Raw genomic sequence first — 26,633 nt, 5'->3', positions numbered from 1 at the left:
TTTGTTTATATTCATAAATATTCAGTTTTTAGTAATCACTTAAACATTCTAATGTGGTTAAAAATGTTTTATTAAAAAGTCAGGTTGCTGATTCAGGGTGGGGGGATAATGGGAAATGGCTCTTTAAGAAATGGCTGAGATGATCTAGTGGCACCATGTGTCATGACCATTAAAGGCAAGGACAAGATGTTTCCTGATGGAAACAATTCAAGAAAGAGAAAAATGATATGAGGAGAGAGAGAAAAAAAATCAAGTTAAATTAAGATTAGATGAGCCTGATAACTTGATTAGTGTCAAAGAAATGTTAACCAGCTATTTAAACACTGGAGAAAAGTTTTCTAAACTAGGGCTTTGGGATGATAAAATGGGCTAGATCAAGTGAAAAACCAGCCTCTACCTCAGAGCAAAGCCTGTCCAAGGAAGGGACATCACCTTTGTCCTTGGAAAGACCCATAGAGCACTCCTAGGCACATTCCCATCTGGCTAAGTTTTTTTTATCTACAAATAATAGGAGAGATTTGCTGCACCAGGTGTCGCTGACTCAGTCAGGCTAGGTGGGGACCCATAGCAACCCCCTGGCAGCCACCAATCAGCATGAGACAGGGAAATACCTGGGATGCAAGATGACTCTCCCAGTAGTTTATGGTGGTTGATAATGTGTTGGGAAACCATGTAGTTCAGCATGAATACCCCTCTTGGCGTAAACCAATCAGTTCAAACGAATCCCCCTCTTGTAGTAACCAATCACCCCTCCCCAACTTGTTCCCGCCAGTGAATGTGCTAATCATGTTTTAGAGTTGTTATTTGAATGTGCTTGGGGCAGAAAAAGGCAAAATCCAACTATCTTCAGAACTTTCCAGTTTAATCTCTAAATCCAATTTTCTGTCCTAGTAGAAGCAGTCAGGATAATACATAGCTGACAAACCCAATTGGCAGAAAATCACGTTAAGGCAAAGAACAGGTAAGGTGACCACTGGTCATACATAGGAAGCTTCAGAGCTCCATGTCAGGTGTCAAAGGTTGGTGAGTGGTATATAGGACTGATGTCAGCCCCCATCAACTGGCACTTACCTGTAGAACACATCGCACACAAATGTCCACAGTGGCCCTGCAAAGGTGAGGGCAGATTCAGAGTTTCTGGGATCAGGTCTTGGAATCTGTATTTTATAACTTAAAATAAAAATGGGATGGGATGGGGGAAAAGTACTATCTGCTGATTGAAATAAAAATCAAATAAGGAACTGTAAGGGTCTGGCAAACGTTGGAGGAAGAGACCACCAAGAGACCGACTCATGCAACAGCAAAAAGGGGGTTTATTGAGGATCCAATCCAGCGCGCTGGGGCTCCAGGCTCACTCAAAACGGGAGAGTAGCCAAGAGCCCCGAGCAGGGGTTGAGCAGTGCTTAAGTACACTTTTTTAGGGAGGGCAGGGGCTTTACATACATCACAGTCTCCTTTAACAAATTACCATACACCGCGGGAAAATCAAACAACAATTCCCAAACATGATTAGTACATTCATTGGCGGGAACAGGTCGGGCGGGAGTGATAGGTCAGTCCTAAGAAGGGGGGTACATTCAAACTCATTGGTTTGGGCCCTGAATGCCTACGTGCCAAACTGCACAGGGTCCAAGTTATTTAACAACTAAATGGTCAGTGGGGCATTGTCTTAACTGCCTCAGGAATTTCAGGTTCTGTGTGCAGTTCAGAAACTTTACAATACCTAGTCCTTTACATTTTAACTCAGGCTTTGCAGCTTAGAAACTTTACCCTTTCAGAACAAATGAAAGCCCCTTTTTATTTTTTCCCTCCCCAGACTCCCTAGGATTGACCACTCCTTATAGATTTATTTGTGCACATAAAAATGTATCCATATTAACTACATTGATGTCTCATATGGGTAAAGAATTATAAAGTAAGTAACATTCACAAAAACAAGTCTTTTCCTAGTTGGAACTCAGGTATTTAATGGTGACAATGAAGAAATCGTGTTCAAAGAGATGGAACTTGAAGGGGCCTGTGAGGTTTTATATCAGTCAGGGTCTCTGTAGCAGCAAACAGATGGCAACACTCAAGCTGGGTCACTGAGAAGAGCTTTGTTGAGGGACTGTTTACAAAGGGCTGAGCAGGATTTAAATGCTGAAGTGCCCCAGAGCTGATTACAACTGGAAGCTCTTACTCCCCTAGGCCTCATGGAGCAGGGGTGGGGCTGCTGTAAGAAACCAGTCAGAGGGTTCCCCTACCAGGAACTGTGCCACCAATTTCAGCATGGAGGTCACAGGGGAAGAGAGCTTGATCTCAGTCTCTTTCCTTCTCTTTGCCTCCTGCCAAGCCTCCCCACTGGCACATCCCACTGGAAGCCAGGAGGCAAAGGGGCCTGGTGATACTGTCCATCTGGGTCAACCTTGCAGGCCACAGAGCAGTCTAGAGGATACATAGCACAATGTGTTCCTCAAAATGGGTGTCTTAGAGGCAGGAGGAGAGATGCAAAAATACCAAAGCTCTGTATACAAAGGAAAAGAAGTTGGTATTAAGTGAAGGCAGAAGGGCCTTGAGTTCTGTCACTATGCTCTTCAGGGTAATGACGGGGAGAGAGACAGAGGGAGGGAATTGGGGCTGGGAGAGAGAGAGAGAGAGAGAGAGAGAGAGAGAGAGAGAGAGAGAGAGAGAGAGAGAGAGACATGCCTACTATAATCCTAGCTACTCAGGAGGCTGAGGAAGGAGGATCTCCTTTGAGGGCAATGTAGGCAACTTAAGGAGTAGACCCTATTTAAAGGTGAAAGAAAAATTTAAAGGGCTGGGGATGTAGCTCAGTGGTAAAGTGCCCCGGGGTTCATTTCCCAGTACTGAAAAAGAATTGCTACAGATTATGTTCTTTTAGGCTCACTCCCATAAAGATTTTATTTTATATTAAAATCCTCCAGGTTATTAGAATACTGGTTTTTGTTCCTCTCTTCAAATATGCACAGAGATTTTTATATAAGGAGGCTCTTAATGGCATATTCTTAGATGCAGAGAAGAAAGACTGGAAGGAAATATACCAAAACATTAATAGAGTTAATATCCAGAAAGTGGGATCATAAATGGTTTTTATTGATTTTGTGCTTTTTAGTATTTTCCAAACTTTCAATCATATATATGCATTATCTTTTGGTAGCTCAGGTTTGGAAGTAGGCCCTTTTCCTTTCTTTATTTACATTCTCATTTGGTGTCTTCATTCATCCCTGTTGGTTTAAATTTTATTCATACACCGAAAAAGCCTGCATTTATATTTCTAGCCAACACTTCTCTCCTGACATATAGACTTACATGACCAACTGCTCCCCTGACCTCACCCCTTGGTTGTCTAGCTGACATCTGAGCAACAACATGTCTAGAACAGAGGTCTTAATTTACTCCATCTCCTGCTAATTGTTTAATTTCTTTCTCGGGACTGTGGTTTATAAACATTTTGCCTGGTTAATTCATAGAGTACAAAATTTAAAAGGTACAAGAGGTTAACTATTATAAAATATGTTCTACCCCAAATTCTGTTTCCCTGTCCCCTGAGTTCTACTACACCAAACATACCCTGTGTTTCTTATCTTTTTTTGTGTGTATGCAAATAAACATGTGTAAATACACATCCTTTTCACTTTACATAAAAGTTAAGCTCTTTCATCCACTACTCAGCATCTTGCACTTTTCTGTCTCTCTTTTGCTGTGCTGGAGATAAAATCCAGGCCCTCATGCATGCTAGTCAGGGACTCGACCACTGAGCTACATCTCCAGCCCACACTTTTCTCTGGAAGACCTCTCTTTGGAATATTTCTGCTATGCAGATCTGTACATTCTTTTTAATGACTGCATAGCATTCTGTTATATGGACAGGGCTAATTTTCTTTAAAATACCCTATTCTGAGGCTACTCTGTTCACATTACAGTTATATATTCTAAGTAATAAAAATTATAATAAAAATTGTACCATACCGAGCTCACAATTATACAACATTTTTGACTCATCAATATATTACAGACATTCTTCCATATTACTATGCACAGAACTACCACTTTATTTTTAGTCATGGTCTTCATGTTCTATAATATGAATGAGCCATAATTCACCCAATCATTCCTTGCTTATGAACACCTAGGTTTTCTCCTGGCTTTTGCTTTCATAAATGATGCTGTGATAGGCATCTCCTTCCAACTTCCTAAGTCAGTATTCACCATACTTTGATTTTCTCCAAGACATACTGATAGCCTACATTTTCTATACTGCCTTCCAGATAAAGAGGGCTTTGTGATCAAAATTCACCAAAGAAACATGCACAGAAGTGATACTTATCATTTCTAGTCCTGGTCCATGAAAGTGTCTGGTAGCAATCTCCATATGTTCTTTCCTTCCTCACTTTCCAACTTAATAGAGGGAATTGCAAGGACCTAAAGTAAGGTGGAGTGACAAGAGAGATCTCTGAGTGACTTTGTGAGAAATCCCCCCAGCTGTCTTGCATTGGTGATAGCACAAAGCACACATGTATTATATTGAGCTACTCAGATTTTTGAGATTTTTTTTTTTACATCAGCTAGGCTACCCTAAATATCACACACCCATACAAATTTCTACAAGTATTTTTGTAGGATAGGTTATAAAAACTGGACTCTTTGGGACTAAATGGCATAAATGTCTTAAATTTGACACGTTTTGTCAATTTGTTCTTCAAAATGTATACTTTTTTTTTTTTTAAAGAGAGAGTGAGAGAGGAGAGAGAGAATTTTTTTTTTAATATTTATTTTTTAGTTCTCGGCGGACACAACATCTTTGTTGGTATGTGGTGCTGAGGATCGAACCCGGGCCGCACGCATGCCAGGCGAGCGCGCTACTGCTTGAGCCACATCCCCAGCCCCAAAATGTATACTTTGTGGTGCTGGGGTCGTGGCTCAGTGGTAGAATGCTCTCCTAACATGTGTGAGGTGCTGGGTTCGATTCTCAGCACCACATAAAAAGTAAATAAGTAAAATAAAGGTATTGTGTCCAACTGAAACTAAAAAAATAAAAAATAAATAAAGTTTAAAAAGTATACTTTGATTTGCACTTCCTCCAATAGTACATGCAAATAGTCAAGAAGTATAAAAATACTTTCTGCATTTATTTTATAAGAAAAATTTTATTAAAAGTTGTGATTAAGGTGAAATTTGAAACATTGAAACTTATACAGAATTAAATCCTTAAATGACAACCATCAAAACTGTTACTGCTTATGTTGTTGGCTCCCAGTGTTGGTATCTGTGTTTTGTTAGGTGTTTCTGAAGTTTGGAAACCACTAGTCTGATGGGCTGTAGATTCCAAGTGACTCAATGCTATAAGCTCAATGCTGCCCCTCAGAGAGAGTCATGGAATCCATATAAACAATGGGAGAAAAATTTCCAGCTTGGACTCAATCCAGATGTTGTACTTCTATTCATCTTGCCTCTAGCAAGGCTTTAGAGCTCATCCAATCGTCAGAGTACAGACAGGTCAGGGAGGCTGTGACAGAGAGCCCTTGGAATGCCACAAGCTTGGGTTGAGCAAATAATAACAACTTCAAGCTAATAGGTCTCTGGTATTTTGTACTAATTTCCTGGTAAAAAGCAAAGTTTCCTAGAAATGAGTTAGTGAGAACTTTGAATTTGTTAAAAAAATCAGATTAAAAAAATAATAGCAACAAATGAGCAAAAACCAGAAATTGAGAATTTTCTACAATTGACATTGAACACTGCAGTTTAAGAAAGGAATCATTTCTGCAGAGATAAAGTGAGTCAGCAGGACCTATCCAGTAAATAAAGGAAAATATTAGACCACACAGACACCATTCAGAGTGGTGCCATAGTGCAGGCTGAATTTTCACATGATTCTGTAGTTATTTTTAATAAAATCCCAAGTTCATTCTCACAGATATGATTGTAGAGAGCAGGATTACATGCCATCCTGAGAACTGTGGATTCTGGCACTCATATTGAGCATTCTAGATCTACCATGTACCCTCCTAGAGGTTTGAGATTCACTGGCATGAATTAGCTTGTCAGTGTTGGGTTCTGGGATGCCCAGAAAATCTGTTATTATAGAAGAAAAAGCAACAACATTATAATCATTGAAAAACAATCAGAAAGGCCAATTCAACATTAAGCCACTGACCTAAGCTTCCTTATGAAACTGAGCCATAAAATGGCTACTTCTCTGCTCCTAAAAATTGCTCCAACTGTTTTTCAGGACACAGGCACAAAATTCTAGGACCTGATATAACCTTGAGAAGTTGGTGGAACAAAAAGACTCATGAGAAGAATCTGAAGAACAAGAACAGGGCCTCATGGGCCTAGAGTAGCAAGGTCAGGACCTGCCCTGACCTTTAAAGCCTGGTGGAACCAAATGACTTTGATGAAAAGAACCTGAAGGACAAGAATAGGGCCTCATGGGCCTAGATTAGCAGAGGAAGTGCCCTCAACAGTTGCAGGACAGACCAGTGTAATGGAGATACTGTAAACTTCCTAGTTACAAAGTAGCCACAGTTCTCCTGTATCTGGCATACCTATGTGGACTATTCCACCAAAATACCTGTTTACTACCAATCAGCTATTTTCCCTTACTTGGCTACTTAAATTCCTAGGCTATTGGCCAATGGGGAGACAGATTTGAGTGGCCATCTCTCTCCCTGTGGGCCAATCTATAATATAGCTCTTTCTTTTTGCAAACAAGCAAAACATAAGAACATGGTGCCATAGTATTGGCTTCTACAGATAGAGCAGCAAGCACCTGGTCAGTATCACTTAGTTCCCACGGGTTAACAACAATCTTGGAACCAAAGGCCGTGGAAGGATGTCATCAGTCATCCCCAATTACAAAGGTAAGAGGACAGCAGGGACACAAGGTCTGCTGCAGTAGACCCAGTGTCATTATTTATTTATTTATTTGTGTCATTGTATTCATTCATTTATTCAACAAATATTTACTGAATACTTGCCATGTGCTGGTTACTGTGCAATAGAGGATACAACGGTGGACAAAGCAAACCAGGTTGTTGCATTCAGTGAACTTATAGTTTGATAGGTTTGTTCAGAAATGATGATCAAATGAATGGCACATGGACATAGAAAACTACCAGCCACTATGCCATAAGAATCGTACAACTAATTTTCATCTCTGGGCTCAGCTACATTTATTATTATTATTTTTATTATAAATAAATGATTATTTTTCTAGAAATATTGGTGTGGTACTTTCTGGAAGACTGAAAAAAAATGGAGTTTGATTTTCAATTATGCAATAGTTGTTTGTAACTATGTAGACACTCAAGAAGATAGACATTCATTCTGTCTTCCTCTTTCATTACAAAAGTGCAGTTTCCGCAGGTACTCTATCTTCCTTGGCACTGTTGTGTGCTTCACTAAGCCAGTCAAGGTTCCACTGCTACTGATTGGTTCACAAACAGCTATGTGATTCTGTTCTAGCCACTGAGAGTTGAGAAAATACAGGTTGGAATGTTTCTGAGACAGATTTGCTTCTTAAAAAAACAAAAAAACAAAACCTACAAAGTCTTGCTATAATTTTAGATGGCAGCCATTCTGTACCCATGAAGGTGCTACCCTGAAGACAAAATCTAGATTGCAGAGGACAGCACAGCAGAAAGCTGGGAAGTCCCTGTGGCCTTGCTGAATCACTGACTATATCAGCCTGGTGCTGCCTGTCTGTGAACTTCTTCCTCTGTGAGATAATAAATGTCTGTAGTTCCAGGCAGTCCAGCCAAGCTTTCTGTTATGTGCAGTTAAAGGTCAACTACCTGGTACTTCCTCCAAACGAGTCACTACAAATCACTCATAGAAGAGACTTGATAGTAAATACATGGTTCCAAGAAGAAAATGAAGGTTTGAAATATGTCACAGAACTGTAAGCAGTAGTAAAAAGGACTCCCATTGTTTGTCAGAGAAAATTTTAATAGGTTTCCATAACTTCTGGGAATTCTGAAGGCTAATATATATGTGTGTGTGTGTGTGTGTGTGTGTGTGTGTGTGTGAGAGAGAGAGAGAGAGAGAGAGAGAGAAAGAAAGAGAGAGAGAGAGAGAGCTCTTTGCACTTTTGCTATATCAGCAAATAAATGTTTTAAGGTTGCTGCAGGTAAAACTTTCTAGAATGGGACCCTAGATGAAGGTCTGAAGATTGCTAACACTTGTCAAGTGTTACAAGGCCCTGGGCACATGCTAAATGCTTCACATACATTAATTATTCTTCAAAACTCCCCTATGAAGTAAATAGCTTCCCTATTTTACCAAAAAAGACATTATGGCTGAGAGCTTAAATAACTTGCTCAAAGTCACAAGTAAACAGTAAAAACTGAAGCCTGAGGCCCAGGTCTATGTAAATCTAAACCCAATGCACTTGAGCCTTATGCTGGGCAGCACATTTCAGCTACTTTCCAAAGTCTTGGTTTGGTAGTTCTCTTTCATGGGCCCAGCAAAATCTGTTCAGGTTCCCTTATTACTTATGCAAATAGCAAAGCTGGCTACACAATAAAGGAGAGAAGGCCAATTCTGGCACTAATTTTAGGGCAAACCACAGATGTCTTTGATGTTTTCATTGTACATGAGAACAGAGCCAGTGATCCGACAGCTGCTGGCAGCCCTCATCCAATATGCAGAATATTAAGGCAGCTTTATCTCAGCACCTAATTACAGCTGGCAAAGGGAAATTTGTTTTGCAAAGGAGGAGATGTCAAATGGCATAAATGCAATATATAACCAAATATGATTGCCTTATTCTATTTTCTCAGGGCTGTTCAATTATAGAACAGTTTTTTAAAAAAGTGTTATTCAATGATGGTCCATTCAATTTAGGTGACTAAAACTTTGTTTTAAGTAAAATCGGAACAGCTCAACCACTTCATGGCCTTATACCTCATTTCTCTTCTTCAGATGTAAAATATATGCAGCACTTAATTCCATAAGCAAATGTAATTACAACACTCTTGTCTAGTCCAGATTTTACACCCACATAACCAATGTGACAGGACCATAATTTAATATCTTTTTACCATTGAAAATGGTTTCATATTTATGACAGAGAAATGGCTTAGAATGTTGACAGGGGGCAAAGAACTAATGGTTGGATATTCCAACAACCAATAATCATGGCTAAATGAGGCTCTGCCATTGCAACCTCACATGACTTTCAGCATTTTGGACAATGGCTGCCAGCCACATGAGGTTGAAACAGGACACGCCTCCCAGATCCCCTTCAAGGAGGGACCTGTTGCTGTATTATGGTGCTCCAGCTGCTGGTTCCCTCAGGGTTGACCTCAGCTGTGGAGAGCCACCTCTTGTTGTCATGCTCTTCTAGGCACAGGGCACAGTGGTGCCTCAAAGAGATCAGGTCCAGAGGTCCAGACATTTCAACCTGCTGTGGCCTGTTTTGACAGGCAGTTCTCATTCTAGAATCCTCTTTTTGTTTCTCCTTCCTTTCAGTGTTGATCTCTCACAAAGATCCTACACTTCACATTCTGTCTTGGTATTTCTTGTCCTATTCTTCTAGAAAACCCAACCTGTGACATCATAATCAAGCAAATCACTTAAAAGCAGTTCTGCCTTTTAGAGGGATAATTTTTAAGCCATCATTTCAGAGTAGTATATATAATGTATTACATACCTAATACATACAATTGTGTAACACATAAACAGATAATATATATTAAATGATGACTTTTGATATTAAATTTCCACATCAAAATTTATAGTTTATTTATGCACCAGAAATGGTTCATTTATCTACATTCTGAAAAGCATTGCTAAAACAATATGCTTTTTTCCCTCTCTCTTTTTCTTTCTCAGCTTTGATGCAGCATCTGACAATGTAAGCCTCCCACTTTGAACTCTGTTCTCTATTCCATTTCAAAGAAAAAATATGCTCTCTCTTTCTTTCTACCTTTCTGGTTGCTCTTTTCTAATCTGTGCTTAGTGCTTGCTTTATGATAGTGAACCCCAAGATTCTGACCTTGACTTTGCTCTTTCCCCTTTCCTCATTTTTTCATAGATGACTTCATCACAAAAGGTATAGGTTAAGTCTGGAGTGTCCTGCAAAGACCCATGTGTTAAAGGCTTGGTCCTCAGTCTGTACCATGATTGGGAGGTGGTGGAATCTTTCAGCAGTGGGGCCTAGTGGATGGTCATTGGATATGTGCCTTTGAGTGGGATAGTGGAACCTCCACTCCTCATCTTCTTATTTTTTTTTTTTAAGAGAGAGAGAGAGAGAGAGAGAGAGAGAGAGAGAGAGAGAGAGAGAATGTTTATTTATTTTAAGTTTTAAGTTATATTATTTATTTTAAGTTTTCGGCGGACACAACAACTTTGTTTGTATGTGGTGCTGAGGATCGAACCTAGGCCGCAAGCATACCAGGTGAGCGTGCTACCGCTTGAGCCACATCCCCATCCCCCCTCATCTTCTTCTATCTTTGCTTTCTGAGCACTATGAGGTAAAAAACCTTTTCTGTCACAAGCTCCCACTGTGATATACTGTGACAACATAGGTCCAAAGCAACAGGGGACCATGGACTGAAACCATGAGCCAAAATTATTCATTCCTCCTTGAAATTGATTTATCTCAGGTCTTTGTTGAAGTAATGGAATACAACATGGTTCCACCTCTGCTTATGTGCTAGCTACGCCCGTTTTCAAGTTTATAGTTCAGACCTTGCAGCTGAGGTCCAGAGTCATATAATTTCTCAAAACAAGAATACCCCAAATGAACTGTTTTATCCCTGCACATTCCCAAACACCCCCAAATGAAAATAATCAACAATGGTCACCTGTCTATCCTCCAGTGGTCCTATATCCAAGAATGACACCACTATTCATCCTATGGTCTTAGCTTGAAATCTGAAAGACAACACTTAGATTTCTTCTTCTCACTAATGTGCCATATCCAAGCAGTTTCCAAACTGTATTCTCTTTTCTAAATAGCTTGAGCCATCTCATCTTTCTTTCCACTGTCTCTTATTCCTTCTTCTATGGGTGGGTGGATTGGAGTCTCTAATATCACATTATCACTCTCCTAAATCCTATAATTTTCTACCATCTGATCATGCTATGTCACTGCTTGAAATCTTCCATGGTTTCCAGCTTAACAGTATTGACCTTGTCTATCTAGCATCATGGTCAATCATTCTTCAATCTTTAATGTCTACCCTATGCCCTAGTCATAAATGCACCAGGCATAGCCATGCTCAAATTCCTTAGCAAGATACTGTTCTCCCACCTTCTGCATGAAGATTCTTTTCATCCTCATTTTCTCTTCTCTTCAATAGCACTTGCCTATACTTGAAAACTCAGCTTCTGCTGAGACTGCCTTTGGAAAGGTCCTTCCACACCCTCTACCTTCCCTGGCACCTAAGCACATATCTATTGAGGCATTTATCTGATGGCAAAGGGCTTTGTTCTCTCAGGCTGATCTACACAGGTTCCTTGAGAGCTCCTTACTGGAGTTTGTCTTAGGCTATCCTGCATGGTGCCTGTTGGATAGCAGGCTTCATAATGTGTTTGTGAAATAAATGGAAATGAAGTATAAAAATGTCACTACTGTTCAATGGACCATTGTAATGATAGATCATAAGAATACACATGAATATTTTCTCATCTTACCATGTAGATCCTTTGCAAACATCTTTTACAGAAAGTTTGTATCAATATTAAATATTACAATGTACACACACTAACTACATTGGCTTTTCCTTTAAAAATCATATATAAATTATTAATGATATGATTTAATTTCATTTAATTTTATAACTTATAGTATTTATTATATATAATTTCTATAAATTACATGATATAAATGCACATATAATTATTTTATATAATTGAATTATATTTATTATATATTTTATGTTTTCTAAAGCTATATAAATTATAGGTGCTACAAAGTATTTATATAAATTATAAATAATATAAAATTTTATATGTAATGTAAAATTATTTTAATACATTTTAAAAGGAAAAGCCAATGTAGATGTTGTTAATGAGGACTTTGAGTAGGTGTAGTGTTTTACATAGAGTAGCTGACATAGTTTCTGCCTCTGCAAATTGTCAGCATATGGGTAAATAACAATCTGCTGACTTTGAAAAATTAGTTATAATCCATTTCACATAATGCATGCAAAGCACAGCAGGCAGTGGCCCATAATTGAAGGATTAGTTTTGGGCCTTGGGGTAGTTTTTAAAATTCACAGGCTGATAGAATGTTACACCCCATATGGACCCAGAATATTCTCATCAGGGAGTTTCCAGTACTCACTTCCCTCCTACAGAATACCACCTCTTCCGGGTACAGGAGAAAGAGAACTCCCCCCAGCCATCAGTGCAGCAGCTGGAGCTCTTCCCTGGTGATAGGTAGGCAGGAGACTAAAAGTGCCTCATAAGAGTCTGAAAAGACTTGCAAATCTTCTTAGGTCATTTCTGTTTTTTTTTTTTTTTTTTTTGTATCATGCTTGAAACTTGCATTCTGCTATAAAATTGCTTCAAGTGCACTGCTTCTTGTAGATTTTAATGGCTTGCCAGCATGGAATAAGAGGCTGCCCACGTGATTGTCAGCTCATATTTCTTCCCTGTGTTTTTCTCTCTTTACTTCCACCTGTCTGCTTCAGTTTGTACCATTTCCTGCATACTAGTAAGTCTATGCCTGCTTTTTATCTCTAGTTAACACTTCCCTCTCCTGTTTGTCTTGTTCTTAAGGACTTTTTCTGAATCTTGCAATTCAGAAAAAGACGGAATTTTCAATTCTACCTCCTTGTGGTCTAATCCTAACTGGCACAGGATGGCTGCAAGAAGAAGGAAGCAACTCTGGCTGCCCCAATCTACAGGGTACTTTCTTTCTGCTCCTTGGCAGGGATGCTTGTTTTTATGAACTAGTCTCATGTGTATGAAATGCTTGAACAAAGCCGTCATTTGACAGGCCCGAAGTCACACACTGGGGCTCCTAGTGACCTGCTTCCTCTAGCAACTTAAGGATCAGAAACACTTCCTCATCAAGTGATTTTGAATCCCATAGAAGTTGGGGAGCAATAGGGGTCACTTTGCTGGTGGTGGCAAGGCTTTAGGGTATTTGTTAATTGTCAAACCCTTTAAGAGGCAAAGAAATCTACATACATTTAAAAAAGTTTTCTATGGTACTTATTAGGCTTTATGCTATTATTAGTGAGAATGTTTGAATTTGCAAGTGAAACTTCTAAATCATCTCTCAGATAACTTTGTAAAATGAAGATAAAACTTTTTTAAAGAATTAAAAAATACCAGATATTCACAGTGATTTATAACTATATCATTTAATTTTTGAAAAGGAATAACTGGCTAAAATTTAAATGCGCTTGCTTTCCTTAAGAACCCAGAGCTGAGCAATGGAAAGAAATGGTGAGAGTCATGCTTGGGTTTGAGGAATAGAGCTGGGTATCAGGCTAGGAATGATGTTTCTCGAAGAAAATTTACAAAATGCCAAGCACATGTGGATTGTGTGACTTCATTTAGTTGAAGAAGGAGTGCTGAGTAACTCAGTTGACCTCAGATATCTTCTTCCCCAGGAGAAATGACCTCTTTTTTCTTGGAATGGCTGTAGCACTGAAAGTCTATCCCACCCTTTGGCACTTAAACTGTGCTGTAATATTATCTCTTCTAGAAATGTTTTTGTTTCTTCATGTAACCATTTTCTGTGTGTCTGCCTAGGATGTCCATTCATTCCAGGTTGCCTGAGACAGTTCTGATTTAAGTTTGTCTCAGTGGTTTAACTCTTCATAGTTCCCCTCTTACTCTTGGAAGGGCTCTGGTTTGGATGATAAATTGTAATGTAACTCTAGTCCTATCCTAACTAATCTGAAAAGTCCTGTATTAGTCTAGATCCTAGTGAGAAACAGCACATTATATCGGGAATTTACTTTTTAATGAAGGGACTATTTTCAGAAATGTGGGCAAGGTTTAGGGCATAGAAAAAGGAAGCTGATCATCTTGAGCAAAACAAGCCAGGCTCAGAAAGTCATGGGTCGTATCTTCTTGTTCCTGTGTAGTATCTTCTTGTTCCTGTGTAGTATCTTCTTGTTCTTGTGGAGTATCTTCTTGTTCCTGTGTGTATCTTCTTGTTCCTGTGAAGAAGTTAGAAGAATACTTTTAAAAAGGAACTTCATGAAAATAGAAGAGAGATCAGTAGAGTGAGGAAAGAGATGAGGGGAGGAGGAGGGGAGGGAAAAGAGAGGTACTGAGGAGTGAAATTGATCAAGTTAATTTATGTGCATGAATGACTATGTCACAATGAATCTCACTGTTATATAATCATACTGCACCAATAATAATTTAAAAAAAGAGTCTAAAAGGAAAGAAAGAAAGGAAGAAAGGAAGAAAGAAAGAAGGAAAGAAAGAAAGGAAGGAAAGAAGAAAGAAAGAGAAAAGGACGCTGAGGCACCAGGCCTGAAGGAGGAAGGGAAAAAATGATGGGGAAGGGAGCCCAGTTGAGGGGCACAGCCCTAGCAGGGTGCCACTCGAGAACTCAACATCTTGGGAAGATTAAAACACTATAGAACTGGCCAAGCAAGGGAAGAAATTCCAACTACCTTGTCCTTCCACCCATTGATCTGTCCATGCCCAAATGCAAGCCAGAAAGCAAAGAAGTCCTGCTGATTAAGTTGGAAGATTAGTTGTTACCTTGGGAGAAACAGCAGGGAAAGGCAGAGAATAGGAGAGGGGGGTGTTATGATAGGGAAATACATGCAGGATCGTGCTTTCCAATGCAGGACTTGACAGGAATGTACTCTCTACTTTGGGAAATGAGAAATTTGCATAAGAAAGTTTAAATTACAAGATTGAAGGTAAATAACAGTTGAGTATGAATGTAGAAGAGTTGCTTAAGCAGCCGGGTGTGATGGTGCATACCTGTAATCCCAGCTGCTCAGGAGGCTGAGGCAAGAGTATCAGAAGTTTGAGACTAGCCTCAGCAACTCAGTGAGACTCTGTCTCAAAATAAAAAATAAAAAGTACTGGGGATATAGCTCGGTGGTGAGGCAGCCCTAGGTTTCATCTCCAGTTCTGCAAAGAAAAAACAAAAAGAAGAGTTGCTTAGCAACTCAATATAAAGTGATTGTCAGATTAATGGTATAGACTCTAGATATTTAAAGAGTTCAAAGGATGAACAACCACCATGGACTGGAGCAATTTGAAGGATATAAGGAAGAGAAGAGGTTTACAGTGACATTGAAACTAGAGCAACCTATGTGGGCAAGTAGGAGAGGTGGGGCTTCTTTAGGGGAAATGGAATAGACAAGGCTTCAGGTGCCAGTTTCCCTGGTGGAGCAAGCTGAGATTTTCCAAAATCTTCAGGAGGGTGTAAAGAGAAGTCAAATGTGTTGTAAGAGGCATGGTCTGTGAGTGGCCATTTATTCATTCTTCAATGAGTACTTGGTATATGTCAGACACTATTCTGAGATCTGCTGATTCCAAGTAAAATAAGACATGATTCTTTCCCTTGAGGAAAAGAATGGAAAAGGTCGCCAAGGAAGCAATTATTTTGCCCAGTAATTGTTGAGGTATGTACACATGATACACAAGCTCATCTAAATGAAACTCAGGTGAAGGGTGGGGCACTTAAGGAAGATTCCCTAGAGAAGGTAACGCAATCTGGGTTCTGAAGCGTGGGCAGGGGCTTTATAATTGGGTTTCCTTTTATTTTTGTCTATTTTGCTTCATTTTACATAAGGAAGTAAGATAGCTGACTTAAACACACAGAGCAGAATAAAAAGTAAAAGTAAGTTAGGTAATGGGGTGAACTTGTTTGCCCTTTGAATGTATTTTTGCTTTTGATCTTAGAACAGCTTCATAAGGCTGCTGTTTCATTATCATCTTATGAATGAGGGCTTGGAGGTTAAGGTACCTTGCCCAGAGCACATGGTCTTGACAGGCAGTGGCAGCAGAACAGAGCCAGGCTGGTGTGACTCCAGAGTCTGTGACTTTCTTTTAATTGTGTGCACTGGAACAAGAAATGCCTTAGGTGTGCCTTCCCTGCATGAAGTTCATGGCCTGAAGATGCTTCCCAGGATAGTACAGGGTAAGGGTCCATTTTGAAGGACTGGAGAGGGAGTCAGGGAAGAGAACTGAAGAGTGTTTCAGGCAGAAGAATCCGAGTGTTCAAAGGGAGAGTGGTGTGAGAGAGCACTGTGTGTCGGAAGGGTTGTAATTGGCTCATTAGGATAAGGAGTGCTAAGAGCTGTGATGAGAGATGGGACTGGAGAGGTGGGCAAAGGCCAAATCCTATGCTTTGCATATGTCTTCTCTTAGAAGTGGTGAAAGCTAAGGAAGGAGTTATAGCAGAGAGTAGCTGAGAATGCTTGAACCTCCCCTGGGATGGCAGTGTGAGCAAGTCTGGACTAGAACAAGGCTGGAGGCAGGGATGCCAGTTAGAGAGCTTGCTGCAGTCCTGGGGCAAGAGATGTTAGGAATGGGAAAGATGGGGTTCCTATGTGGGGAAATATTATGGAGAAATTCTAGGCAGAGGTTTAGGGGGTAAAGGTGACAAGTATTTGGACAGCCAGCTTCTTCATGAGACAAGGGATGTTGGGAAGAATCAGTTTGGGATTTAGGGGGTGATGAGTTCAGAGGATAATTGCCATGGGTGACTAATCAAAAAAATGAGCTTGGCTTTTATGTCTTCTAGTTTAATTCCTTAGTTTATTGTAGTCTTAGAAAAAACATGTAGCCTTAGAGAAAATATTGGTTGTCAATAAGAATCAAACGCATTTTTATTTTGATAAGTTATTGTTTTTATTATAAAAGTATACATGCAGAAAATTTAGAAAATACAGATAAGTCATTCACCCCACTCTCCAAAATTGTTACCTAAACATGATTTTACAATGACTTGTAACATTTTGATGTATACACCTTCAAATTTTTTTCTGTGTGTGTTTGAGTGTGTGTGTGTTTTCTAAAAACTTGGATAATATTCTCATGATTAAATACATATTGTATATCTTTCAATAGCATTAATAATTATTATTTTTGTGTGTTACTGGGCATTTCTGGGATATTCTACCAATGAGCTATATTCTTAGCTCTTTTTATTTGTTATTTTGAAATAGGGTCTCACTAAGTTGCCAAGGCTGGCTTTGAATTTGTAATCCTCCTGCCTCAGACTACCAAGTAAGTGGGATTACAGGTTTGCACCATTCCCAACTCATCAATAATTCTATAAGATCATTTTGGAGACTGTATGGTATTCCATTTATGGATAAACTGTATTCTACTGAGCTGTGTTCCTGTTGTAGACATTTAGACTGTTTTCAAAGTGTAGGTATTAGGAATAATAGTGTCATAAAATCATTCAAATTTACTAATTAACTTTTGACTTGTTCATAGTGTGATTTAGATTATGAAATCAAGTTTGAGCATGCTTTGTTTTTATAACATAGTTGTACAAAGAACTGATGTTTTTAAAGTGCTCTGAAAGATTATATGTGATGTTCTAATTCTCTGGTATGAGAACAAATTGATATACATGCACACTGGAGCAAAATAATTATAAAGTAAATTGATATGGCTATTAAAAAGGAAGCATGAAAACTATCTGTGAATTGAGCCACTCTATTTTCAGCAAGGTCAGAGACCACATTTCCTAACGGGATTCCTTTGCTTTAGTGACTTTTAATATCTTTCCAAGGAGCATAAAAAATGTTATCAATGCTTCGAAATGACCTAAGAATTGATCAACTTTGTAAATAGCTGTAATTGTAGTTAAATTCAACTTCCTTTTGATTGTGTACAAGAAATCTTTGCATATATCTTTTAATTTTTTTTTCTTAATTTAGAAGCAACCACTGGGGGGGGGTAGGAAATGTATTATAAACGGTATTTTTTTTTGAGTCATCCTTGCCCACTTCCTTGAAGTTCTTACTGCCCATGCTGTCTGCTGGCCTCTACCCTCTCTGCCTAGTTTCTAACAGTTGAACATCTGAAATTTCTCTTTCCCAAAGAAGATGCTGTACACTACTTGGAAGAGGTGACAAGACGTTTCTGTCTTGACTGAGTTAGACTTTTGATACAAGCAGAAACGGGATCATAAGAGGCCAGTGATAAAGAGTGGGTCTCTGCCCAGACAGTAGAATGCAAGGACTCCCCCAAAGTGCTTGGGCAGTTACCAGTGGTTGTGAACACTGAGACACCCAGGTTGGATGTGGACACATTTCACCAGTCTTGATACCCCTTTTCTATTGCAAATATCTCCTATTCTAAAATAAAACAAATAGAAAATATAAACTAACCTCACACATAATTTTTTAAAAAAATGATAGCTTACATGTAAGATAAAGGAGAAAGTAAGGGCAATAATTTATAATAAACATGTATTTTAATCAGATACTTGAACTCACCCATAGAATCATAGTGAATGTGACAGCTATGAATGAAGAATGATCCTGGAACGTTCTATTAATGACTCAAATACCATAAATGACATCAACATTGGCAATATAATTTTCCAAAATAATTAATTCCTCTGGGATGATGCTGTCAGATCATACACTTCAGTTGGTTTAAATGGTGAATTTTATTACATGTATATATTTGAGCACAATTTTTAATATTTTTAAGTTAAAACAGTCACTAATATGGTATTATGTAAAAATGTGGATGTGTAACCGATGTGATTCTGCAACTTGTATTTGGGGTAAAAAATGGGAGTTCATAACCCACTTGAATCAAATGTATGGAAGATGATATGTCATGAGCTTTGTAATGTTTTGAACAACCAATAAAAAAAATAATAAAAAAAAGAGATAACTCAGGTTGACCCTATTCTCTGTACCTCAAAGGCAAATCCTTGTAGGCCAAGTCAAGATCTGCTAAGGAAGTATTTTGATTGGGGTGGAGAAAATAAGCACTCCTAAGGGGACACTTTGTGATTTTGTGGGTAAAATCACCATTTCCCTCATATTATATGGTAGTTGCATTCCTAAATAAGTTCATGCCTTTAAGACTCTTGTGTTCTATCGACACAGAGAGAAACCCACATAAATATGGTTATCTCATGCTAGACAAAGGTGCCAAAGACAGACATTGGAGAAAAGATAGCCTGTTCAACAAATGGTGCTGGGAAAACTGGATATCCATAAGTAGCAAAATTAAATTAAACCCCTATCTCTCACCATGCACAAAACTCAACTCAAAGTGGATCAAAGACTTAGGCACTAGAACAGAGATCTTGAGTCTAATAGAAGAAAAAGTAGGCCCAACTTTTACCACGTTGACCCAGGACCTGACTTCCTGAACTAGACTCCTAAAGTGCAAGAAGTAAAATAAAAAATCAGTAAATGGGATGGATTCAAACTAACAAGCTTCTCCTTAGTAAAGGAAACAATCAATAATGTGAAGAGAGAGCCTACAGAATGGGAAAAAATCTTTACCACACACAACTCAGATACAGCACTAATCTCCAGGACATATAAAGAACTCAAAAAACTTAACAACAAAAAAACCAAATAGCCCAATCAATAAATGGGTTAAGGAACTGAACAGATACTTCACAGAAGAAGAAATACAATAGATCAACAAACATATGAAAGAATGTTCATCATCTCTAGCAATTAGAGAAATGCAAATAAAAAATACTCTAAGATTTCATTTCACTCCAGTCAGAATGGCAATTATCAGGAATACAAGCAATAATAACTGTTGGTGAGGATTCGGGGGAAAAGGCACACTCATACGTTACTGGTGGGACTGCAAATTGGTACAACCACTATGGAAAACAGTATGGAGGTTCCTCAGAAAACTTAGAATGGAACCACCATTTGACCCAGCTATCTCCACTTCTTGATTTATACCCAAATGACTTAAAATCAGAATACCACAGTGACATACCACAGTGCATCAATGTTTATAGAAGCTCAATTCACAATAGCTAAATTGTGGAACCAACCTATATGTCCTTCAACAAATGAATGGATAAAGATAATGTGATACATATACACAATTGAATATTACTCAGCCTTAAAGAAGAATGAAATCTTGGCATTTGGAGGTAAATGGATGGAATTAGAGAATATTATACTAAGTGAAATAAGCCAATCCCAGAAAACCAAAGGATGAATGTTTTCTCTGAGCAGTGGATGTTGATCCATAGTGGGGGTGGAATGGTAGGGAAGAATGAAGGAACTTTGTGTTGTGCAGAGGGGAGTGTATGTGTGGGGTCTCTGGGGATGGGAAGGACAATGGAATGAGACAGGCATTATTACCCTATATATATGTATGATTACACCACTAGTGTGACTCTGCACCATATACAGCCAGAGGAATGAGAAGTTGTGCTCCATTTGTGTACAATATGTCAAAGTGCATTCTACTATCATGTATAACTAATTAGAACAAATTAAAAAAATTTTAAAAGATTTATATCAGACAAACAAATAAACAAATACTCTGTGTTATGTGTAAATTAAGGTTAGATTCTGGGCTCACATTATTTTAAACAGGTTTTTCACCTACATGAATGACATTCAAAATTTATCTCTGACATGACAGCATAATTGGCCCACATGTGATAAGACTTCTCTAGTCCCAGGACCCTGGCCAATTGTACCCTGTTCATTGTTGGAGCTAAAAATACCCACAAAATCACAAAATGTCCCTTTAGGAGTGTTTATTTTCTCCACCCCAATCAAAATACTACCTTGGCAGATCTTGACTTGGCCTACAAGGATTTGCCTTTGAGGTACAGGGAACTGGGTCAACCTGAGTTATCTCTTAATTTAAAAATATTAAAAATTGTGCTCAAGTATATACATGTAATAAAATTTACCATTTAAACCAACTGAAGTGTATGATCTGACAGCATTAAACATTCATAGTGTTGTGTAACCAACACCATCACTCGTCTCCAGAACACTTTCATCTTCCCCTCCTGTCTGTTTTCTTTCTCATCTTCTTAGGTCTTCTCAGTTTGGGTGGATTGGTCTGTTTTTCGATTCTGGTTAGGCCATGTTTGTGACTTAATTTCTTGTCTCTGGTCCAGTTGGTGATGCTCTGTCCCCTGCCTTTGCTGACCATGCCTCTGTCCCCAGCCATGTGGCAACCTCACATCATACCACCACTCAGCAGCCCCGTCCTCCATAGCTCTGCCACTGCTACCAGGGCTGTGTGACTCCTTCTCATTCTCCCCTCCAGAAAGTTCACCTTTCCTTGGGCACATCATTTCATACTCACTTGGTCCTTCCAGACCGTCTCACATCCAACCCAAGTTTCCTGCTTTGTTTGTCTACACCTGTCTGAAATCATATGCTGTTGGCTGCATATATTTTTAGGGAAGCAACCTGGCAGGATGGACAGAGCACTGGACCTAGAGTCAAGAGAGGGTGCGTGTCATGCCAGTTCTGTCACGTACAAGCTGGGTGACCAACTGCAAGAGTTATCCTCAATCTGAGGTCTGAGTTCCTCATTTGAAAAAACTGAGGGGGATGGTCACTAGATGATCACCAGCTTTAAAAATACAAGTCCATAAGTTAACTTATATAAAAGATAATATCTAGTTACCTTATAGAATTTTCATAAGTGTTGAAAACAAATGAAAATCATTAAGGCATAAAATATGACCATATAGCTATTACCATAATAAAGATGCTTATTTCTGCTTTTTAAAATATTTTTTTCGGTATATATGGACACTATATTTTTATTTTGTTTATTTATTTTTATGTGGTGCTGAGGATTGAACCCAGTGCCTCACATGTGCAAGGCAAGCACTCTGCCACTGAGCTCTAACCCCAGCCCTTATTACTGCTTTTTAATGATAAAATATATAATTAGGCACACTATTAATTGGTGTTCCAAAAACCTAAGACTGGTTAATATAATCTGCAAATCCAGGTATGATTTGCTTTATTTAGTAGAGATGTTGTGCTTGGTAAATATTTGTTAAATGAATGTGGAAAAGTTATGTAAATCCTTGATTTGAGAGTATTTAGGAGATAGTATCTCTCAGATATTCAGCAGCTGACTAAGCTCCGAAGTCCACACAGAGGTCCTGGAGCATCAGCAGATGTGGGAAGTTGATTTATTCCTGCTGCTGTCAAAACATGGCTTGTTTTCTATTGTCCTTTAGGAACATTATTCTAAAAGTCAGCCTGACAGTGATGTTTTTCAATGAAAAGAGAAGCTACGACCCAAAGGAGCTGGGATAAGAGATCCGAGGAGTCAGATATTATCATATACTCTGTTCCCATTTACAGAACACTTCACATGTTTCAGTCTTGTTGTCAGAAGTCATGGTCCCAGTTAGTGCTATCCTGAGCCATACCAGAGGCTGAGACAAAAAAAAAAAAAAGAATGTGTACTATATATTATAGAGCCGATTACATGATTTCATGTATTTTTTTTTTTTTGTAATTAAGTATGGTTTAATTTTTATATCACTTTTTTTTTACAATTAAAACTCCAAAAAATGTGTATTTGTATCTATTTTGACATTAAGAAAACTAGCCCTTATTCGCCACAATACATGTACTAATTTGCTTAATTTTAATACAGGTACATGAAAAGTTGTTTCAAAATTGCTACAGCCATATATCTATGAGAATCAAATTTACTAGCAAAAGTACCATGTTGTATTATCATTTTTCTTGATTCTAGCCAAGTTAATCCAGTCAATACACTGTTTTCCCAGATTACCAGATTACCAATTTGGGCTGGGGATAAAGCTCAGTTGATAGAGTGCTTGTCTTTTTTTTTTTTTTTTTTATTGGTTGTTCAAAACATTACAAAGCTCTTGACATATCATATTTCATACATTAGATTCAAGTGGGTTATGATTTCATGTATTTTTTAAAAATGCTTATTGGCTTTAATTAAAATATTTTTGATAAGTTTGCTTCTGTCAAAGCATAAAGAATAAATTCTGTTTTCAGTATAAATAAAATATTTAAACATAAAATTATATATTTTAATATACCCAACTTTCAATTGTCCAATATTTTAACTACCTTAATATTCTAGAAAAATTATACGTGCATAAAATATTTTTACATAGCTCTTATTATAATTAAACATTTAAAACACATAAAAAATGTACATGGGATGAGCACTTTTCCTTTTGCCTTAAGTTTTACTATGCTGTAGTATGACAATCAGGTTTTGTTTTTATTTTTATTTATTTATTTATTTTTATATCTTTATTTTATTTATTTTAATGTGGTGCTGAGGATCGAATCCAGCATCTCGTGGGTGCTAGATGAGTGCTCTACCGCTGAGGCACAACCTCAGCCCCTAAATTTTGTTTTTAACTAAAATAATATTTTGCTCATCATGGAATTTTACATTAATTTAGACTTTTAAAAATACTGTATTAAAATGTTGTTTTCCCGGGCTGGGGTTGTGGCTCAGTGGTAGAGCGCTCGCCTAGTACATGAGAGACTCTGGGTTTGATCCTCAGCACCACATAAAAATAAATAAATAAAAATGTTATTTACCTTGATTGATTACTGAGTTTTTGTGCCCCCTTGCCCTTTATGCTTGAGTATGTTTCACTTGCATGGCCCTGGTGGGCTCAGCCCTCCATCCCAACAAATTGCAATTCAAAAACAGCTGGAGGGACCATCATAGTGGTGCATGCCTGTAATCCCAGCAGCTCAGGAGGCTGAGGCAGGGGGATCGAAAGTTCAAGGCCAGTCTCAGAATTTAATGAGGCCCTAAGCAACTTAACAAGATGCTGCCTATAAATAAATAAATAAATAAATAAATAAATAAATAAATAAATGGCTGGGGTTGTGGCTCAGTGGTTGAGCACTCCTGAGTTTAATCCTTGGTACCAAAACAAACAAACAAAAAAATCCCACAAACAACTAGTAGAATGAAATTGTTTTTCCTGTACTAGAGGCAGCATTCATATCTAACCAATTCCCTATAGTCTGAGTTCAGGAAGCAACATTTCATGGGACAAGGGTCAGAACATGAGCTTTGGGGTTAGACAAATTTGGAAAAAAAATCCCTTAGCAGTTTGAGCACTTATTTGCCCAATCTGAACTTGTTTTCTTATTTGTGAAAGGGATAATTTTTCAGGGAGACTTACATGGGAGAGCTCATGTAAAGCATCTGTCCTTGACAAATGTTAACTTGTCTTCTCTGTTTTAGAGATAGATAGTAAATTGATTCATAGAGTTACTCAAAGGTGGACTCCTCAAAATGGATTTGAACCTAGGTATAGTGAATGTAAGCCCTGCACTCTCTTCATGAAGTTGCACTAATTAATTCTAGCTGCAGCACAGTTCTATCTTTCTAGTGATATAATTTCTAGACTGCTCAAGGGAATTTAGATTGGCAACTCTGGAACACAGGTGGAATGTGTAGCCCCTCACCCTTACCAAAACACAAACAACAACACAAGTATTAATTTCATCTCTTTCTTTGTGTGTGTATATATATATATATTTAGTTGTAGTTGGACACAATACCTTTATTTTATTTATTTACTTTTATATGGTTCTGAGGATTGAACCCAGGGCCTTGCACATGCTAGACGACTGCTCTACCGCTAAGCCACAACCCCAGCCCTAGTTTCATCTCTTTCTGACTTTATAAATATTTATTAGCAAGGTATGAGATTCCCAAAAGATTGGTAGAGAGCCAAGGAACTTGAATAATATGCTTTTCAAGATAGGAGACAGCTTGTAGGTAGGAATTGGATATGTTTATAAATTATATATATTTTGTAAATTTCCTTATGATAATTTAGATTTTATCTCATTTTAGAGGCTGGCTCTAGAATAAACTTAGGTTTGTTTAGTGATGGCTAAAACATTTGTAACTTTTCTAGGGATGATTAGCTATACTTACAATAAAACTGAATATGTAAATTTTGAGACATTTTTATGATAAGAAATAGTTTATAATAAACCACCTACATATCTAAGAATAAAATAAAGCTTATATATGTTATGGCATGACATAGAATACTATACTGTCATTAAAAATATTCTCAGTGACTATGGGAAAAGAGCTCATGATAAAATATAAAATGAAAAAAAACTGGTTCATAAAATTGCATAACAGGAATAATTCTGTTTAAAAAAGAATCTACATGTATACAGAAAATAACTAAGTAAAGATATGAAAATGTTAACAGTGGTTAGTGGCAGTATGATAGGTGATTTTTAAGTTTTTAAACATGCGTGCATGGCTTTTTTTTTTTTATAAATTGTCTATAACGAGCAAGTGTTATTTTCTATAGTTAAAAATATTAAACTCATTTTTTTTTAATTGTTGGTAGTTCTTGGTGGAATTTAAAGTAGATATCCCAAATAGAACTGCCCAATTTTATTCTGGAGCAAATAAATTTAGCAACTAAAAAAAATCTCAATGTATGTTTACAAAGTCATACTAACCTTTGAGTAAGGGAAATTTTGAGCTGCCTTTGTCCCCATTTAGCCATAGTTCATGATGTTAAAAAACTTCATTCCTGGTGCCACAGGTTGTCACAGTTTTTACAGATTTGTTCTTATATGTATTTACCTCTGGAATAGAAAAGAAGTTAGGAGTAAAAATATATAATGGAATGCTGTGTGTAGGGGAAAAATTGGTTGACCACAAAAAGAAAAATAATACGTCTGCCATTTACAGCAACAGTAATTAGAACAAAAGCTTTGGCTTGTTTCTCGGCTGTGATATTAAAGACATTTGGTATGTAACGATGCATACTCCTTCCAGGTCTTTTTCCAAATACCCACCAGCTTCTTGTGAATGTTTCCCAGTCCTTCTGCTGAGATGTCTGTATCTTAATCCTCTTACATGAAGCTGTCTCCTTATCATCAGAAGGCAAGCAGATGTGACCTAACTGTTCCTTGTCACTTCCTTCCTTTGACTGGCTTTCCCCATTTTTTTATATGGCCACCCTGTCTCGTTGGTAAAAGAGATGAATCATTTTTTCAGCGAGACTTGAAGGCGATAGTGCACAAACAGCGGTGGTCCTGTGGAACTCTGCTGTTGCCCCCACCTCTGTTGATTTGTCCTGGAAGTGGGGACTTCACACAAACCGTATCATGTCCTTGGCTTTTCCTCTGGTAAAGGAAAGTTTAGATGTCAACCTTGGAGACTTGCTGTTGGTCGCTGTAGGTTGAATTGTGTTTCCCCCACAGATATGTTGAAGTCCTAACCCCTAGGACTCAGAATGTGACCTTATTGGGTTCTTTACAGAGGTAACCAAGTTAACATGACTGCTTGAAAAGCGGAAATTTGGACTCAGAGACCGACACATGGAGAAGGAAGACAGTGTGAAGACACACAGGAGAAGATGGCCATCTGACTGGAATGATGCCCTTACAAGCCTGGGACACCAAGGATTGATGACAAACACCAGAAGGTAGAGGAGGGAGGGAAGGTTCTCCCCTAGAGGATCAGAGAGACAGGAGCCTTGTTGGTATCTTGATTTCAGACTTTCACCACCCAGAACTGTGAGAAGAGACATTTCTGTAGTTGAAGTCACCTGGTTTTTGGTGTTACAGTATCCCTAGAAAAGAACCCCTGGTGCATCCCTTTGGTGGAGAAGACTAGGGGGAGTGGGCGATGTTTATGGGGAGCAGAGTTGCAGAAGAACCAATGAAAGTCTTTGTAGCTGTTGACTCTTG

At 38.2% G+C, this 26,633-nt stretch overlaps 1 long non-coding RNA gene across 1 annotated transcript; it reads left to right on the top strand.

Annotated features, from left to right (window-relative positions):
* Positions 1 to 12,637: 12,637 nt before the first annotated feature.
* LOC144253589 (uncharacterized) lies at positions 12,638 to 26,362 on the top strand. The gene is made up of 3 exons (XR_013343309.1): positions 12,638 to 12,664; positions 17,109 to 17,169; positions 26,203 to 26,362. It is a non-coding gene; the product is annotated as an uncharacterized LOC144253589 (long non-coding RNA).
* The last annotated feature ends 271 nt before the right edge of the window (positions 26,363 to 26,633 follow it).

This window comes from Urocitellus parryii, chromosome 1 (genome assembly GCF_045843805.1).
Source record: "Urocitellus parryii isolate mUroPar1 chromosome 1, mUroPar1.hap1, whole genome shotgun sequence".
NCBI lineage: Eukaryota > Metazoa > Chordata > Mammalia > Rodentia > Sciuridae > Urocitellus > Urocitellus parryii.
The sequence above is the reverse complement of the archived record's forward strand: the minus strand, read 5'-3'. Positions and strand labels throughout refer to the sequence as shown.